The sequence below is a fragment of the Pelobates fuscus genome, chromosome 6 (assembly GCF_036172605.1).
Source record: "Pelobates fuscus isolate aPelFus1 chromosome 6, aPelFus1.pri, whole genome shotgun sequence".
NCBI classification, from domain to species: Eukaryota; Metazoa; Chordata; class Amphibia; order Anura; family Pelobatidae; genus Pelobates; species Pelobates fuscus.
Window position 1 is genome coordinate 138,537,161 of NC_086322.1, and position 19,883 is coordinate 138,557,043.

Below are 19,883 nucleotides of genomic sequence, written 5' to 3' on the forward strand. Positions count from 1 at the left end.
TGCACTCAGCAAGGGGCCCGCACAGCCGTCTGCGGGCCCCTGCTGCTAAAAATGTTCTCCCTCCGTGCAGGGCATACTGAGGGGCAGCTAAGGGGCCTCCCAAAGACCCCACTAGGCTGCCCCACAGTGTGCCTGTCTCCAAACACAGCCTCACTGAGCTGCCTGTAACTGCTCAGGGCAGCTCCGTGAGGCTTGTTTTGCAGGAAGTGACATCACCAGTCACAGTGAGCTATGCGGAGCTGCCCTGAGCAGACTTACAAGAGGACCACCAGAGAGGTAAGGTTTGGGAGGGTTTTGGGAGCCACTACCCCCCCTTGCTCCCACTGCATCCCCTACCCCCCTGCTCCCACTGCATCCCCTACTCCCCCCTTGCTTCCACTGCATCCCCTACCCCCCTTGCTCCCACTGCACCCCCTGCACCCCCTACCCCCCCTTGCTCCCACTGCACCCCCTACCCCCCCTTGCTCCCACTGCATCCCCTACCCCCCCTTGCTCCCACTGCATCCCCTACCCCCCCTTGCTCCCACTGCATCCCCTACCCCCCCTTGCTCCCACTGCATCCCCTACCCCCCCTTGCTCCCACTGCATCCCCTACCCCCCCTTGCTCCCACTGCATCCCCTACCCCCCTTGCTCCCACTGCATCCCCTACCCCCCCTTGCTCCCACTGCATCCCCTACCCCCCTGCTCCCACTGCATCCCCTACCCCCCTGCTCCCACTGCATCCCCTACCCCCCTGCTCCCACTGCATCCCCCACCCCCTGCTCCCACTGCATCCCCTACCCCCCTGCTCCCACTGCATCCCCTACCCCCCTGCTCCCACTGCATCCCCCTACCCCCTGCTCCCACTGCATCCCCCTACCCCCCTGCTCCCACTGCATCCCCCTACCCCCCTGCTCCCACTGCATCTCCTACCCCCTGCTCCCACTGCATCCCCTAGCCCCCTGCTCCCACTGCATCCCCTACCCCCCTGCTCCCACTGCATCCTTACCCCCTACTCCCACTGCATAACCCTACCCCCCGCTCCCACTGCATCCTTACCCCCTACTCCCACTGCATCACCTACCCCCCCTGCTCCCACTGCATCCCCTGCTCTCTCTGCAGCCCCTACCCCCATGCTCCCTCTGCAGCCCCTAACCCCCTGCTCCCACTGCATCCCCTACCCCCCCTGCTCCCACTGCATCCCCTACCCCCCCTGCTCCCACTGCATCCCCTACCCCCCCTGCTCCCACTGCATCCTTACCCCCCCTGCATCCCCTACCCCCCTGCTCCCACTGCATCCCCTGCTCTCTCTGCAGCCCCTACCCCCTGCTCCCTCTGCAGCCACTACCCCCCTGCTCCCACTGCAGCCCCTACCCCACTGCATCCCCTGCTCCCTCTGCAGTCCCTACCCCCTGCTCCCTTTGCAGCCTCTAGCCCCTCTGCAGCCCCTACCCCCACTGCATCCCCTACCCCCCTGCTCCCACTGCATCCCCTGCTCCCTCTGCAGCCCCTACCCCTCTGCTCCCTCTGCAGCCCCTACCCCCCGCTCCCACTGTATCCCCTCCTCCCTCTGCAGCCCAAACCCCCCTGCTCCCTCTGCAGCCCCCACCCCCTGCTCCCACTGCATCCCCACCCCCCTGCTCCCACTGCATCCCCTACGTCCCTGATCCCACTGCAGTCCATACCACTTGCAGCTCCTACCCACTGCAGCCCATACCCCCTACAGCCCCTACCTCCCTCTGCAGCTCCTAACCCTTGCGACCACTGCAGCAGATAACCCCTACAGCCCCTACCTCTCTGCTCCCTCTGCAGCCCCTGCTCCCTCTGCAGCCCCTACCCCCTGCGACCACTGCAGCCCATACCCCCTACAGCCCCTGCTCCCTCGGCAGCCCCTGCTCCCTCTGCAGCCCCTACCCCCTGCTCCCTCTGCAGCCCCTAGCCCATACCCCCTACAGCTTCTACCTCCCTGCTCCCTCTGCAACCCCTACCTAATTCAGCCCCTACCTCCCTGCTCCATCTGTAGCACCTACCCCTGCTCCCACTGCAGCCCCTACCTCCCTGCTCCCACTGAATCCCCTACCCAACTGCTCCCACTGCAGCTCCTATTACCCTTTGCACCCACTACATCCTGTCCCTCCTCTGCACCCACTACAGCCTCTATTCCCCCCTGTACCCTCTGCAGCCCCTTCCACTCACACCCTTTACAGCCCCTTCCTTTCGGCACCCTCTGCAGTCCCTTCCCCTTTGCACACACAAACATAAAGGGACACTATATAGTTACCAGAACAACTACAGCTTAATTTATATTATACAGCTTAATGTAGTTGTTCTGGTGAGTATAGTCTACCACTGCAGGGTTTTTGCTGCAAAGACTGCCTTTTCAGAGAAAATGCAGTGTTTACATTGCTGCCTAGGAACACCTAGGCGCTTCCTGTGTCAGTGTTGCAAAATGTGCAGCACTGACATTCAACATCTCCATGCTCTGCATGTCGACGCTGAACGCTTGTCATAGAGAAGTTATATATATATATATATATATATATATATATATATATATATATATATATATATATATATATATATATAGAGAGAGAGAGCGATTTTCGCACTACACTCACTACACACACTACATTCACTATACACATTGTGCTCTACACACACACACACACACACTACATTCACTATACACATTTTGCACTACACACACACACACTACATTCACTAAACACACTCTGCACTACATTCACTATACACTCTCTGCACTCACTACAAACACTACATTCACTAAACACACTCTGCACTACACACGCACTACATTCACTAAACACACTTTGTATTACACACACACTACAATTACTAAACACACTTTGCACTACACACACACACACTACATTCACTATACACACGTTTCACTCACTACAAACACACTACATTCACTACAAACACACTACATTCACTATACACACTACATCCACTACAAAAACACACACTCTGCATGCACTATACACACACCTACATTCACTACACACACACTCTGCATCTAATGCATGCATACAAACATTACATACATTACACAAAACGTACAATCTGCATCCACTATACACACTGCATCCATGACACACATACCGCCTCCACTATACACATTCTACATCCACTATACATACTGCATCCATGACATACATACCGCATCCACTATACACACACACACACACACTTCATCCTTGTGGGCGGACTCGGGGCTGGCCCCGGGGGCCCAGATCTTGAGCTGTGTCAGGGGCCCTAAAATTTCTGATGGCAGCCCTGTCACTGCCCCTACCATGTTACAGCCCCCCTACCATGTTACAGCCCCCACACATCTTGTTGCAGCCCCCACTAACCTGTCACAGCCCCCTACCCTGCCACAGTCCGGTCTACACTGTTGCACACTGAATGCACTCTGCTGATTTACCAAAATTTAAAAATAAAAAATATATATATATTTTTACATTTTTTTTATTTTTGTAGTGCATAGTTTAACAGACATGCTTGCATTAACAATTCAGATGATTATATATCACAATGAAAGATAGTAATGATAACATGAAAAGTCAAGAATACTGCATTTGGGACTGGGGGGAAAGAACACTATGGGACAGAGGAGGTGGGAAGAATACTATGGAATGGGGAGGGAGGAAAGAGCACTGGGACAGGGGAGGGGAGAAAAGAACACTATGGGACACGGGAGGGGGGGAAGAATACTATGGGACAGGGGAGGGGGGAAAGAACACTGGGACAGGGGAGGGGGGAAAGAACACTGGGACAGGGGAGGGGAGAAAAGAACACTATGGGACAGGAGAGGGGGGGAGAACACTATGGGATAGGGGATGGGGGAAAGAACACTGTGACAGGGGAGGGGAGAAAAGAACACTATGGGACAGGGGAGCGGGGGAAAGAACACTATGGGACAGGGGCGGGGGGGAGAACACTATGGGACGGGGGGAGAACACTATGGGACAGAATATGGGAGAAAGAACACTATGGGACAGGGGGTGGGGGGAAAGAACACTATGGGACAGGGGGTGGGGGGAAAGAACACTGGGACAGGGGAGGGGGGAAAGAACACTATGGGACAGGGGAGGGGGGAAAGAACACTATGGGACAGGGGCGGGGGGAAGAACACTATGGGACAGGGGAGGGGGGGAGAACACTATGGAACAGGGGCGGGGGGAGAACACTATGGGACGGGGGAAGAACACTATGAGAGAGGGGGGGAAGAACACTATGGGACAGGGGATGGGGGGAAAGAACACTATGGGACAGGGGATGGGGAAAGAACACTGGGACAGGGGAGGGGGGAAAGAACACTATGGGACAGGGGATGGGTGGAAAGAACACTGGGACAGGGGATGGGGGGAAAGAACACTGGGACAGGGAAGAAAAGAACAGTATGGCCCAGAATTTTCATTTCGGTGCATCCTTAGTTGACATGAATTCCAACTGGAATTAGCTTTAGTAAATATGAGAATTTTAATTTCAGTCAGACAAAATATTTTTTTTGTGTGAATAACCCTGTGAATTGCAAATTTGCTAATTAATGCCAAAAACTGATTTTGGAAAAAAAAGAATCCAAATAAGTTCTAATCACCATTAGGCTATTATGGCTCAAGTTTTGCAGTTTCGCTCTCATGTCACAGTTTAGTAAATTATTTCAGGACTGTGGTGATTTGAAAACCAAATTGCACAATTTAGGGTTAAACAGCTAAACTATTACTATAGCTGAGTTAGAGAATGTTTCCATGTAATTCATATAATAATTGTTAACTAAATAGATTAATAGAAATCCAACCCGTTCATATTACAGTTCTCTACAAATCAATTTTTAGTAAATAAATCTCAGTTTTCTAGTGTCACCCTCCTCCCCCCCACCTCAATCACAAAATAATTAGCTGGGAAAGTGGGGGTAATGGCCTAAACTGTCACCATGGAGAGAGGGTTTGTTTAACCCCTTAAGGACACATGACATGTGTGACATGTCATGATTCCCTTTTGTTCAAGAAGATTGGTCCTTAAGGGGTTAATGATCACCTTAGGCCAGGGGTGTTCAAACTTTTTTTTTAAAGAGAGCCATATCTGATGAAATGAACATGCGTGAGGGCCAAACATTTTGCCTGACATTATTTGAACCATTAAAATGAAATGCAAATAAACTATTTTACTCAAAGTTTATTGCAAACTGCATACTTTTCATTTCATCACTTATTTTTCATATTCTGTCATATTCTGTCTCAAATCTCTTTATTCTGTCTCAAATCTCTTTATTCTGTCCTTTCTCTATTTATTCTGTCTCAGATCTCTTTATTCTATCTCAAATCTCTTTATTCTGTCCTTTCTCTAGTTATTCTGTCTCAGATCTCTTTATTCTGTCACCACACAGATCTCTTTATTCTATCTCAAATCTCTTTATTCTGTCCCTTCTCACTTTATTCTGTCCCTTCTCTCTTTATTCTGCCTCTTCTCTCTTTATTGTGTCTCAGATCTCTTTATTCTGTCCCTTCTCTCTTTATTCTGTCTTTTCTCTCTCTGTCTCAGATCTCTTTTTTCTGTCCCTTCTCTCTTTATTCTGTCCCTTCTCTCTTTATTCTGCCTCTTCTCTCTTTATTCTGTCTCAGATCTCTTTATTCTGTCCCTTCTCTCTTTATTCTGTCTTTTCTCTCTCTGTCTCAGATCTCTTTATTCTGCCCCTTCTCTCTTTATTCTGTCTTTTCTCTCTCTGTCCCAGATCTCTTTCTGTCCTGGCAGGGAGAAGGAACGCGCAAAATCCCACAACGTCGACGAGATCCCGCGACGTACAAGAGATCCAGAGAACACAGACTGAGGACATGGAGTCCCATGATGTTCAAAGATCCAGAGAACGCCGCAAGAATGCACGTCCTCAGTGGCGCTCGGGGATTCACTGGGGGCCCCAACATATAGATTGAACAAATTACCTGTGGGGCCATATTAAACCGGAACGCGGAACGCTGCTTTAAGCCAACAGCCTATATCATGATGATGTTGAAGTTTATTTCTTTATTAAATGGCAACATACAATGGCCTTCAGTAGGGCAGTGGCAGGATGCTTTAAAATTAATCAATCACTGGAATAAGTGTCAGATGCCAGCAAGTCAGAGTGCTTTTGTATTTATCATGTCGGAGCTATCCAGACTCAGCTCTCTATTTGCATTATGATTATAATAATGCAGAAAATACAAATTATGTTTGGCTGCTTTTTGTACTTAGATAATTCCCCCTAATTTGAGTATCTAATTTGCAATAGAATGTTTCCATGCTACTGTTTATTTTACGTTTCAGGATAGCTTTTTTTAAGCAAATTTCAATCGGGATGTGATTTAAAGGCATAGACATTCTCACTCCATAACCTAGAAAAGTACTTGTATGAGCCTCTTTTTGCTTCTTTTATGATTCTTTTAATGGTATGTCGTACTGTATTTTACAAAAGGATGAAATGATTATAGGATTTATCATTGTACAATAGTATATTCTGCTGTTGCAATGTTTAAGTTTATAACAGAGCTACAAAAATATGTACAGTCCAAAACCAATGCAAAAGTGGCTTAGGGGGTAATCTGTGAAGGTCCTTGAATGGCCCAGCCAAAACTTGGACATGAACCCAATCGAACATCTCTGGAAAGACCTGAAGACAGAGCTTGAGAGGATCTGAATAGATGAAAAGCATACAACGCTACCCAAAATCCAAAGCTTGTAGCATAATATCCCCCAAAAATTCAAGCATATAACCACGACTAAGTACTTAGTTAAAAGTCTTAATAGTTAAGTCAATGTGATATTTCAGTTTTTTTGTGTTAATATATTTGCTGAACCTAATTTAAAAATCCAATAAGATTTTATTGTTTAAGGGTTTTAAACCTATCACCTAGTAGTGGGTGCAATTACTTTTACAACCTTAATTATTCAACCTTTTGCATTGCCCCCATGTTTATCCATGATCAACATATCGATTTTTAATAGCTCTTATGTCTTCATTCATTCTAGTTTTTAATTTCCTACATATATATCCCACATATTTTTTCTCAAAAGTGCATTCTAATAAGTAGATGACATATGTGAAGTTTCACTGCTGATACCCCTGAGGACGGCGTGTGGTCACGCCGAAACGTACGTCGGGTTCTTCTGTGTTTTTAATACTCTTTGAGCACTTTGCTCTGAGCACCTTTTTCATTTATGTTTTTCTAGCATGTGTGTGTAACCTGGGGCTTCAGATGTTATGACAGCATTTAGATTAGAACACCCACGAAGGTGTTTCATAGGAGACAGGGTATTAGCATAGCACTACTGTTTGGTTGGGAGTGTGTGTTTCTCCCTTTCCCTGTTCTCTCCTACTGCTTTGTTACCTGAGTTATGTATGGGGGTACATATTGTCAGGATCAGGACAGGGATCCAACACGCAGAGTACAAAGAGTAGAGAGATACGTATACCGGACCTTAGAATGGCCGGACTTAACGTAAGAACTACGTATAGAATGGTCAGAGACAAGCCGAGGTCGAGGGAACGAGAAGACAGGTAAGCGAGAGACAAGCCGAGGTCAAAGGATAACAGAGAAGCAGGAGAGTAATAACAAAGCCGGGTCAGAACCAAAAGACAATCAGGATACAAGAGCACTGTGTGACTAGACTGGCTAGAACCACGACAGGGCAATGAGCAAATGCGGAAAGCTCCATTAAATACCCTAGCTCTAGAGAGTAATCACGCCTCCGACGAGTCCTGATTCGTGTTCCGGACTTGAGTGGCAGGTCGGACTGGATTAGCGTCATGACGTCGACTATTGAGCGTCGCGTCATAAAAGGAAGTAGCTCCCTCGCGGCCGGCGTGTAAATGACCGAGGGAACCGCGAGGAATGGGAGAAACAGACCTTCTGGAAGGAGAAACGTCTAAGTCTCTACCCCTCTCAGAGGTAGAGACTACAGGTACCCTGACACATATTGCCTTCTATCCCCTCTCCGTTTTTTGTGAGCGTTCCTTTTGGCTATTAGGCTCTTGACTAGCCCTGTTCCTACCATACATATTTCTCCCTATATTATTCTGTCCATCACTGATAACCCAGGTTTTTAATAGATTTCAATAAAGGCTTTTTTATTTTTTGGCAACTACACTACTGTTGAGATTGGACTGGGTATTTACCCTCTGGGCGGTCTTTATATAAGACATCCCTTTTTGGGTTTTTTTCTTCCTTTTTTCTACAATTTCCAGGGTTACCCACTTTTAACCAGTCCAGGTGACCTCTATACTCTGGAGGCTCGGCAGTGGCATACGGGAGTGTCTTTTCCTCCCCCCCCCCCCCACTTTCCAGCCTTTTGAGTTTCCTTTTTCCATGTATTGTTATTAAATTTCCTTTTGGATGGAATACGATTACAAACCCCCTTTCCACCCCACCAGTGGCAAGTGAAGGATTAAATAACCCTTTTTCAACTTGCCAGAATCCAGTGCTGTTGTTCCTTGGTGCTGAGTCAGGCTCCTGCTCCACCAGTCATTGGGGGGAACGTAATGCACAAACACCTGCTAACACACTATAGCTAGAATGTTATCTTCTTTAAAAAGACTCCAGATACTTTCTAAATGCACTGTATAATGCCTTATCCGTTGCTGGGGGATCCAGGAGGTGCAGGGTATGCAGGTGAGCCTCCAGTTCTTCTGGTCTTGGTGTGGAGGGTTTGCAGTAGCAGTTGCAGGGTTCTTTGCCAGGTAAGCGTAACCCTTCGTGAGATGTGGGAATATCATTATAGTGGCACCTTCAAAGGGCAGTGGGATCTTCCCCCGGAGAGCAGCTAGTAGCAAGGCCTTGTCTTGATGGACTGGAATCGAAGGATTAAGTCCGTGGTTGCCGACATTACAGCATTCGCCGGTTTTGGTAAGCGGACCATCCCATGCAATCTGATAGCTTTCACCTGTTTCGGTGGTAGCAGGGCAGCAAACAGGCGATGGATAAAGTGGGGTAAGTCAGTGAGGCCCACTGACTCTAGAACATACCTCACTTTAAGATTATATCTCCATCGCTGATCCTCTAAGGCATCTATTCTCTCTCCGTGGTGGCGAGTTGTTCTCTATGCAGGTTGACCAATTTTTGTTCAACAGCTGTTAACCTGGTGTTGTGGATGCTAGAGGTGGCCTTAAACAGAGTGATCCTGGTTGTGCAGTTCGGATGTATTGTATCTTGTATCTTGGATGGCAGTTTTGTAGTATTCCATATCGGCTACTATATTCTTTCGCAGGTCTGCCAGCATACATTGGAGCAGATCCGCTGTGACTGGGTCCCCGGTATTCGAGGATCTGGGGCTGCGCTCTTGTGGTAGGGCAAACGAGGCTCCCTCTCCCAGGTCATTAAAGGGACTCTCCAGGCAGCCGAATTTACTCACCTGGTCTGAGTGACGGCCACTGGAGGTATTCCTATCAATCAATGTAAACACTGTATTTTCTCTGAAAATACAGTGTTTACATTAGATTGCCTGCAGGGAGCTATAGATCATACCTGAACAACTACATTAAGCTGTAGTTGTTCAGGTGACTATAGTGTCCCTTTAAGTGATTCCTCAGAGGAGTAAGAAGACAGTTCATCTTCCAGTGCCACCTTGGCCCATGCACCCTGTTGAGAGCTCCGCAGCAGATCCCCAATATCTCTGCTCATAGGGCCTCTATCGGCTCTGGGTTTTTTAAATTTTCTGCCCATTCTCACCTCCTGTTTGGTGGTAAGTCTTGGTAGCATTTTTTGCCCTGGATTCCACCAGTAAATCATGGCTTTTGCCTATTTGGTTGCAGAGTTCGGTGCAGTGCGTCCACTCTGGTCCTTTGCTAGCTCGGCCCCCATCTCCATTTTTAATCTCTCTGTCCTTTATTTGCCTGTATTTTTTGTTTTGTTTCATTCCTTTCTTACTCAAGAAAAATTGCAACATTCTACAAAATGTAATTACTTAATTTTGAATACCATGGGTTTTCTACTTTTGTAAATGATATGCCGTGATGGGAGGGTAATTTTAATTTCTGGGTTGCAATACGGTCTCAGTGGCGACATTGGCACAATAAACCAATCTGGCAAATTTCAATGTGTAAAAACTTAAATTTGGGTTTTTACTGCTCTGTTTTATAGCAGTAACATGTATAATGGCAATATCATTGGTAAAAGGGTTTTGTTGGTCTTTTTTTTAATGTAAAAAACAAATATTAACTCAAACTTTGGTCAGAAGTGCCCATTTTGAATAGCCTGGGTTGTCTTCTTTTGCAAATGATATGCTATAATGGCGGTAATTCTCATTCCTGGGCTGCCATACGGTCTCAAAGGCAACTGAGGCCCTGCAAACAATCTGGCAAATTTAATTGTGTAAAAACTGAAATGGGCACACTTTTTTTTTGACCCTGTACCTTTTCAAAACACCATGAAACTTATTCTTATAATGTGTTTCTGTTATATTTAAACAATGTATTAACTTATTGATATAATGCAATGAATAAAGACAGTCTTTTTTCTTAATTGAAGTATTTAGATGTTGTTGCCATTTAAATAAAGATTTTATATTAGCAGGTTCTTCCATATCTTCAATTAATTCTCTACATTGTGCAAGTAATTTCTTTTCATCCTTTTTATGAAGCAATGTTATCAATTTATCTATTTGATCTAATTCGTGCATGCATAAGTATTTATTAATATATCCTTTTACTCTTAAAAAGTAAAAGATTTCTATATCTGGAAGCTTATATTCTTGTTGTAATTGAGTAAAAGACTTTATTGCTTTTTTGTGCTACATTATTCTTTATTTTATGCATGCCCAATTCTTTCCATCTTTTGAGGTGTATATTTTTGATTTTATATTTTAAAATGTCAATATCATTCTCTCCGACATTGCCTTCTTCTTCGTTTTAATTTTAAATAATTCTCCTACCGAACAAACTACCGAACGACCACTCATTAACCTCTATCACCTCTTTAACACTTCTAAAACCACAAGCTCTCTAAGCAGTCGGCTGGGTGGTCGTCGTTCAGTATACAAACTCTACCCGCGAACACATACATCGGTGTTTGGTTGTTGAGTGCATGGAACTATAATCGGACACTCGATGGTGCGAACGCCGCTGGGACTTCCATATCTACCTATGTTTGGCTGGATTCATATGAGAAGAGCGGCGTTTGGTGGGAACAAGTTCCCGAGCAAGGAACATAGACTGAGCAGACCCACAAACCCCTACGTTCGGTATTTTGACTGTATTGTGTATTCCTGAAAGAGATCGACCGCACAGCTTGATTTCATGGAACTCTTTTGGGCAGGAGCCTCGTGTGCGGTCGGTCAAAATAGGACCTCTATGGAAATCTCGAATCCCTGAACCGATCTGGGTGATCTTTTGATATGTTGGTCCCCCAGATTGGGGCTATCAGGAGATATAACTTTTGTGTGGTTTCCATTGGTTTTGAGGGTACTTTCGGGGTACAGCTAAAATGTATGTTCTCTGGGTCTTGAGATAATGGAGTTAATACAGTACATGACTCAATTATCTCCCAGGCACAGGGGAGGGATTATCTTATTCTGTATAGGAGTGTCCAGGACCTGAGCCAATGTAACAGTGTATTTGTTTTTACTGTAGTCTATCTCAGGTCCAGAGGGGAGTTCCCCTTGCATGGGGATTGACATCTCTGTCAGCGAAACCCCTCTTCCCTTGGTGGTGGCTGCTATTCCCCTCTGCCTCTTTGTATCACGCGGCCATGTGCGCTAGGTGGCCGCTGTCTTTTCTACCGACCCGACAACTTGTGTGTCAGGTCCCTGTTGCCGCGCAGGTGTTTTTCCAACCCAGCGGCATGTTTATCTTGGCCTTGAGCGCTCACAACGCTTGCCAGCCATCACGTGGGGGGTGGAGTCTATCCAATTTCAGCACGCTTTTCACCACGTGAGCATGCAAAGGTCGATCCCGGTGACCTGTACCCTTCTTGTGGTCCTGCTCCCGGTGGCAACGGCTCCTACTCTCCTGTTACCCCCTGGGTTTTCACACTCCATTGCTAACTGTGTATGCTGTTTTCCTCAACCCTGGTTGTTTTCACTTCTGTTACCTTAGGCCTTGCCGTTGGGTACTATTACACTGTGTCTGGGGCCTACAGTATATTTTGACATTGACAGTTCCTGAGTGTGTTTTTACTAACTGACCTATGACCTACCCTGGCTATTTAGTACCTGTCTGCCCTATAGTGCTGACATTGGTTCCCCTGAATGCAGGTGCCTATTATTGAAAACCCCTGCTCTGTAACTCACATACACCTAGCTATGCAGGCTCGAGGCGATGCATATCTTACTCCAACCCCAAACCTCTTCATACTCCAGCGGCGGAGGAAGGGGGTTTTATGTCCTCTAAGGAATTCCAGGCCCTCCTGGATTCCACTATGGCGGGTTCCATACATAGGGAACTTCTGCAATGGGAGTTATGTCCTCCTCTATCTCCCACTCGTTCGCCCAGGCCCTCCTGAACACCCAGGACATACCGACACTGCCCCAGGCTCGTGCTGATAAGTCGGCCCTTATGGCCCACAAGGCACGAGCCAAAACCAGACACATGTCTCCAACTCCTGAAACAGGTTATACCGGAAGTGACTGACACACCTCAGGCAGTCCAAGATGGTGCAATACACCATGCAAGAAAGCCACTGGCCGGGCAAAAATGGGCAGAAATTGGAAACGGATGCGTGCCCGGGATGATGGGTCAGAACGCAGCACACAGGGGCCGTCGAAGGGACATGGACGTACCGAGCGCGCAGCCCGCCCATTCAAAGATTGCCGAAAACGACCTGCTATACTGACCACACATATACAAACTGAGAGTTGGTGAGGTGATCGTTTTTTACATCACAACAGGAACCTTTTCATCCCCTTCAACATCACCATCAGATCACCACTACAGACTACGGCATCCTCCTACTGTGCATACCAGGAGAAACTCCTACATTGGTGAGATCGACTCACAGACAGTGAATTATATAGTGCACTATATTTTGGACTGTAATATATCAGGACTGTATTATCATTTTTTATTTTTTGTCCTTTTTACTCTTTCTTGTTTTCCCCCCCTTTTTTTTTTTTTTACCTTTTTTTCTCTTTTCTTCTTTTTTGGTTATTTTCCATTTATTCTTATTTTTTCTATTTTTTCTATTTTTTCAATAATTTTTCTGAGATTCTGTGGATCATTACCATTGTATATACATATATTATGAACTTTACCTTATACGAGGGAGGATTCTGTGTTTATATTTGTAAATAGCTCATGTATATAGGATGAAATGTATGTCACCACAATGAAATACTATACATATCTTCATAAGCATGTTTTAAAAAAATATATATTAATAATTAAAACTATGAAATAATTGCATGATTATTGAGTGCGGTATTCATATTTATTTATGATTGAGATTAGGAGGTTGTTTTTGGGTTAACCTCGAATACCTGCACCCTACGTAATTGAGTGCCAGCACATTTTGTGTTTTTATGTCCTCCTCTATCTCCCACTTGTTCGCCCAGGCCCTCCTGAACACCCAGGACATACCGACACTGCCCCAGGCTCGTGCTGATAAGTCGGCCCTTATGGCCCACAAGGCATGAGCCAAGACCAGACACATGTCTCCAACTCCTGAAACAGGTTATACCGGAAGTGACTAACACACCTCAGGCAGTCCAAGATGGTGCAATACACCATGCAAGAAAGCCACTGGCCGGGCAAAAATGGCCAGAAATTGGAAACGGATGCGTGCCTGGGATGATGGGTCAGATTCCGACCTGAGTGGGGAAACCAGGCCTTCTACGAAGAGGCTGACTCTGATCCGGAGGAGCATACTGAGCTGTTACCACTGACCACCTGTCTCGTGGCGCTACCAATCTGTCGGCGGGGGTGGGAGATGGGATTCGGGATCCACAGGGTTGCCCCCTGTTCGACCCGAATAACCTACGCCATTGACGCTCTGCAGATTGGGACCAACCTGAACACATTGCCAAACACTTGGCACTTCGCATGCATACTCCATCTCGAAGGAGAGTTGCAGCAAACTACGGGCGAAATGCCCTAGATCCTTAGTCCCAGATGCGGCGTGCAAAATGCCAGAGGTTGACCCAAAAATTATTCAATTCCTAGCTAAGACAGGCTGGAAGCCCAGAAAGGGGCTGGAATTCTCCCTACACAATTGTCAGGACAAGATCCTAGACACACCGGGCCCAGCTTCTCAGCTGTACGAAATTCTGGAATCTACTAACGCAGGGGATACAACCCTTGATTTCAATGTTGCTATTGGTTTGGTACAGAGGCTTATATGCCTCCTTGGCAATGCTAACACTGGATTATCTGCTGAGCTCCATAAGGTGATTCTGTTAAAAATAGAGCCGAATTTGGTTAACTTGGCCGTTAAAGAACCTAGCCCTGCAGCGAAAGGCATGCTATTCAGAGATTTGTTCATTAAAGATATCAGGTCGTTCATAAACACAAAGCCCAATCTAACCTCAAGCGAGTCTTTAACAATAAGGTTTTCACTGGGGCCTGGACAGTGGCGTGCATACCGCGGTCGCAGCTGCAACTGGGCCCGTCACTCCAGAGGGTATCAGCTGCCACGTTTTGCTGCCCCGGACCATCTTTCAAGGGGTCCATCGGGTGGCCCATGCTGTCAAGGCCACGCGATGGATATGGATTATCAGGGAGCCCGGTCAGCGCTGGGCGCTTTGACTGCGCGACCGGGCCCCCAGTGAGGATATCACTGCTGGGAGGAAGTGACCGCACGTCACTCCTCCCAGCATACAGAGAGCCCACGCGGGAGGAAGGAGCAGGGAGTCAGAGTGGGAACTCTGACTCCCATCAGTCTTGGCTCCACTGGACCCCAGGGAAAGTCACAAAAGGTAGGAAAGAGGAAACATTTTGTATATGTATGTGTCTGTGTGTGTGTTTGTGTCTCTGTATGTGTGTGTGTCTGTATGTGTGTGTGTCTGTGTCTCTGTATGTATGTGTGTGTGTGTCATGCCTCAACTACCGGTAATTCCTTGTCTCTTCCGGGTTGACGGAGTTTAGCCACACCCCTTCTCTGACGCGGTCTCCCCACGCTACATAATGCGACCGCGCCAGATACAAGACGCTGGATTATTGAACAGCGTTACCGCGATATCAATCCGGACTGGAATTCTACTTACCCTCCTTCTCCTCTCCTCGACAACGGCTAGTATCGGGACTTCCCTCATCCTGCCTGAGAAACAACCATTCCCGGAGGAGAACTCCGGGAACCTGATTTTTCACCCTTTGGAAGCTAAGTCAATTGTTATATCTGTGATAAGAGCTTATCTTCTCTCAAAACCGCTAAGCATTCCTTCCATAGTCTGCTCTCAAGTTTGCCAAGCATTTCTGCTACAGCCTGCTCTCAAGTCCATTAAGCATTCAGGCTACAGCTGCTCCCAGGCCCGCTATCTCTAACTCCAAAACTAATTACTCCTGTTACAACTTCATTTCTAACTTCCTCCATTTCCTTGAAACTTGCAAACACCAATGTGCTAGATTGCATGTATATCGGAAGCTGCTTACTCCAATTAAACCAACAGCGAAGCAATTAAAGATACAGTACCTGTATTTTCCATTATTGAATACACAGTTCCTATTCTATTCTCTAAGTATCCTAATCAACAATCTACGTCCTAAGAAATCTGCAGTTGTGCTCCATATCAACCTATGTAAACGTTACAGTGTGTCTCTGTATGTGTGTTTGTGTGTGTCTCTGTATGTATGTGTGTGTCTCTCTGCATGTGTGTGTATGTCTGTGTCTCTGTATGTATGTGTGTGTGTGTGTGTATGTGTCTGTATGTATGTTTTGGGGGGGCACGGAACTGGGGAGAGAGGGGAGGGAAGGGGGGACAGGGAGACCCACGGATCAGTTTCACCCCGGGGCCCCATGAATTGTGTGTATGCCACTGGGCCTGGAGATCTAGGAGCCGTCCACCGGACAGAGAATTCTACGCTCTGCAAGGGCTCATAGAGGTTCCTACTCCACACCCAGACTACAAGCCTTTGCCTTTCTCCCCTTCCTAGGGACGCCCCTGGCCAAGCCATGGTGGTTGTGGACAAACATCAGGAAGATGCCCTTACGGTAAGTACACTAACTTCTCATTCTTCCCAGGTAAGTGTTGGGGGCAGGCTGGCTCTGTTTGTTCAGAATTGGGGTATGATCACTACAGATGCATGGGTTTTGCAAACTGTCAGGGGCTTTTGCCTCAATTTGATATCCACACCTTTCCAGTCCCAACCCCCATGGGAACTGTCCCTACCAAAGGAACAGGTAATGATCTCATCTCCTCAGAGATTACAGAACTACTGTCAAAACAGGCGATCCAAGAAGTCCCATTCTTGGGTCCAGAGTTCATAAGCAATCTATTCCTGGTGCCCAAAAAAGGCGGAGGTGTTCATCCGATTATAAACCTACGAAACCTCAACGTCTTGCTACAATACCAGCACTTGAAGATGGAGGGCATACACTGCCTCTGGGATCTCCTCCAACCAGGGGATTGGATGGTCATGCTAGACCTCTGAGACGTATCCATAGCAGAAGAACACAGGGATCTGCTACACTTCACGTGGAAAGGGCGACGATGGAGATTTACCTGTCTACCGTTCTGACTCTTCTCGGCTCCCTGGTGCTTCACCAAAATTATGAAGCCGGAGGTCACCTTCCTCAAGGCACGGGGAATCACGCCTGATCATTTACCTGGACGACATCCTACTCATGTTAACTTTGCCCACTCAACTTCGCTCCCACTTGCAGTGGACCATACACCTGCTCGAGAACCTTGGATTCCTCATTAATTGGGAAAAATCTATTGTGATCCCGGTGCAGAAAATAGAGTTTCTGGGATTCAAAGTGGATTCTACCACACAGTTTCTGTTTCTCCCAGAACCAGTTGGCAAGAGTGATAGGCCTACTGGCTTCATCCATTCAAGCGATCCTCCCATCTTCCCTACATTACTGGGCTCTGCAACACTTGAAGGGTTCCTACCTCAGAGCGGGACACTCCTACGAGTCACGACTCGTACTGGGCATAGAATCAGAAGAAGACCTGATGTGGTGGCTCGACCACATGGAAGCCTGGAATGGCCGAGTGATATTCGGATCTGCTCCTATCATGAGTTGTGGGAATGTCTCCACCAGTGGCAGATGGTCAATAGAGAATTCTACGCACCACAGTAACTGCCTGGAATTGCTGGCAGGATCATTTGCCATTTGCCTTACACCCAACCAAGGGAATTGCTGTAACCTACTCCGCATGGACAATGTGTCAGCGGTGCGATATATCAATCATCTGGGAGGCACAAAATTTAAACTGCTGGCGAACCTAGCCAAGGACTTTTGATATTTCTGTCTTCACAACAATGTATTGGTCGTGGCTGTAACGGATCGCCTGGCACCCCGACCGGGTACCTCCATTAATGGATGCTCCTAGCGCTTCCTGAGGCATCCAAGCACTCTAGCCGACACCACAATCACCGAATCAGAGAAGCATATGAATCCTCTCAAGCCTCTGAATGCTGTAGACAGTTGAATAGGAACCATACGAATAGGTTTGCACTCCTAGCAGTCAAACTGGAACAGCATGCAATAACTCCTTCCCCCAATAATGAGACGACACTTCACTTTGAGGGTAAAACAGGAACTCTGGACTGGCTCATCCAGCCTGGCTTTTATTACAAGTGTGGAGAATACAGGACCGCCCACAGGGAGGGACAAAACAACCAATAGCATAATGGTTACAACCCCCAGGTTCCCTCCCCTCAGATAACCAGTTAACATAATTATTACAGCCAGGGAAAATACAGTTTTTATACATGTGCTATAACTTTAAAACCCTACATCCAATCTTCATAACAATTACATATTTGAACTCAGCACACTTTAAACATAAACACTTCCAAAAATCAGCCAAATCCCTCCAGTGGATCAAAAGTTAGCTGGAGGTCCCTTTATGACCGACCGCAAGCACATTTTCCTGCCCAAAACAGTTCCATAGATTTGGGCTGTGCGGTCGGTCAATTTCATGCCGAAAAATGACCGGGACTTAGTCTCTGGAGCTCAAAAACGAAGTGTAGGAGAAGGTAAGGGTCAGCAGTGTTCGGTAAAATGTGTAGCCGATTTCAGTTCCACAGAATCTTTAGCATACACCGCTGACCGCATTCGAATGAACAAAGATGGCCGCCGCCACGTGCAATTAACCTGCAGTAACCTCACAGCCTGGGAGGTAAATTGACTGCACACTTTAACTTCTGGGTGGTCAGCCTGTGTAATACTTGGTTCAGTAAGCCCTATTTACTGAACCAAGAGGGAGAAAGCCAGGGGCAAGTTATTTTACAGGTCTGGGGACATAGTCTTAAAGGGGCATTGTTCACCAAAGTTACAAGATGTCCCCAGACGGTTCTTAAAGGGCCATACACACCGAATAAAAGTCCATACGTTTTCAGGGGCCATAGTCTTAAAGGGTATTGTTACCCAAAGTCTCAATATGTCCCCAGACAGTTCTTAAAGTGATACCGGAGAAACTGACGGAAGCGAAGCACAGAGAGATGGACACAGGTTTCTTCAGGAAGGAAGAGATTCTTTATTGGATCACCGATCGGGACTCAGAGGGACTAATGTCACCAAAATACAGCAAGTTCTGAGCCCCGGACAATAGTGCAGGCTCCTTATATAGGCACATAACTCCTCCCATATTAAGCTCCACCTGCACATTCTCTTGACCAATCAATACAAATAAGAATTAACTTCCTGCTTGACCGCATGGCTTGTCCAGCACAATGGAGGAGGGGAATACTACATCCTGTATTCTTGCACATGCTCCGTACACTACTGATCGTATCTTGCCTCGTGCAACCAACTGATCGATACGTCAGCATATGCACGTACACATGCCACGTGGTAATCTCGGCCTACTAAATTTATTTTTACCGAGATTCCACCACATTCCCCCCTTTGATGCCTCTTGATATTTCACAATTACTTGAGGCATCACTTAACCTTAGTTTGCATACACCGCAAGTTACCTTGAACCAGACCAGACTTAACTTATGATGTGAATCTTCAAAACTCATCTTCCTGCATTGGTTCTCCCTGATCTAGAGCCTCATATTTATAAATTGCCATTATCTGTGCAGCAGCCTTCCTTTCTGCTATATTTTCTATCAGGCTTTGCACAGACCTAACTACTAAGGGTATAAGACACGGCAGGAGTAGACACAACATTAAAATCAGTAGGACTCCACCTACCACTGCCTTAAGCCCTCCAAACCACTCATACCAGCTACCAAACCAACTGCTTGGATTATACCCTTTCCATACCTGAGTAGGCACATGCGCTAGTTTAACCATATGGCTAGTAAGCTCAGCTATTGCTTGCCCTTCGTCATCTATTTGAAGACAGCAATTGCTCAGGTTAAACTTCCCACATACACCTCCCTCTACTGCCAAAAGGTAATCCAAGGCTAATCTATTTTGGTAGACTGCTGTCCTCATCCTGGTATTATGCTTCGCTAGAAGATTGAGCGCTTGTGATGTCTCGTTAGTAATAATCTAAACCACCGCCTGTAATCTTATAATACGGTTGAGCATATAAATAGGGGTTCTATAACCAAAGGTACCATCTTCTGCCCACGTGGCTGGCCCATAATAATCTATAATACGCTGGGGAGGCCATTCATTATCTTCCCAGGCGCCTATCTCTATGGGTCCCCTTTTCTTCCTATGATTCACATCATACACTTTAACACCTAAAGTCTCACCTGTTTCAATAGGTAACAAGAAGAAGGATGGTTTGAGCATACCCAACACACATGCCCCTTCCCAGTCCTGTGGCAACTCCGAATAGGCTTTCT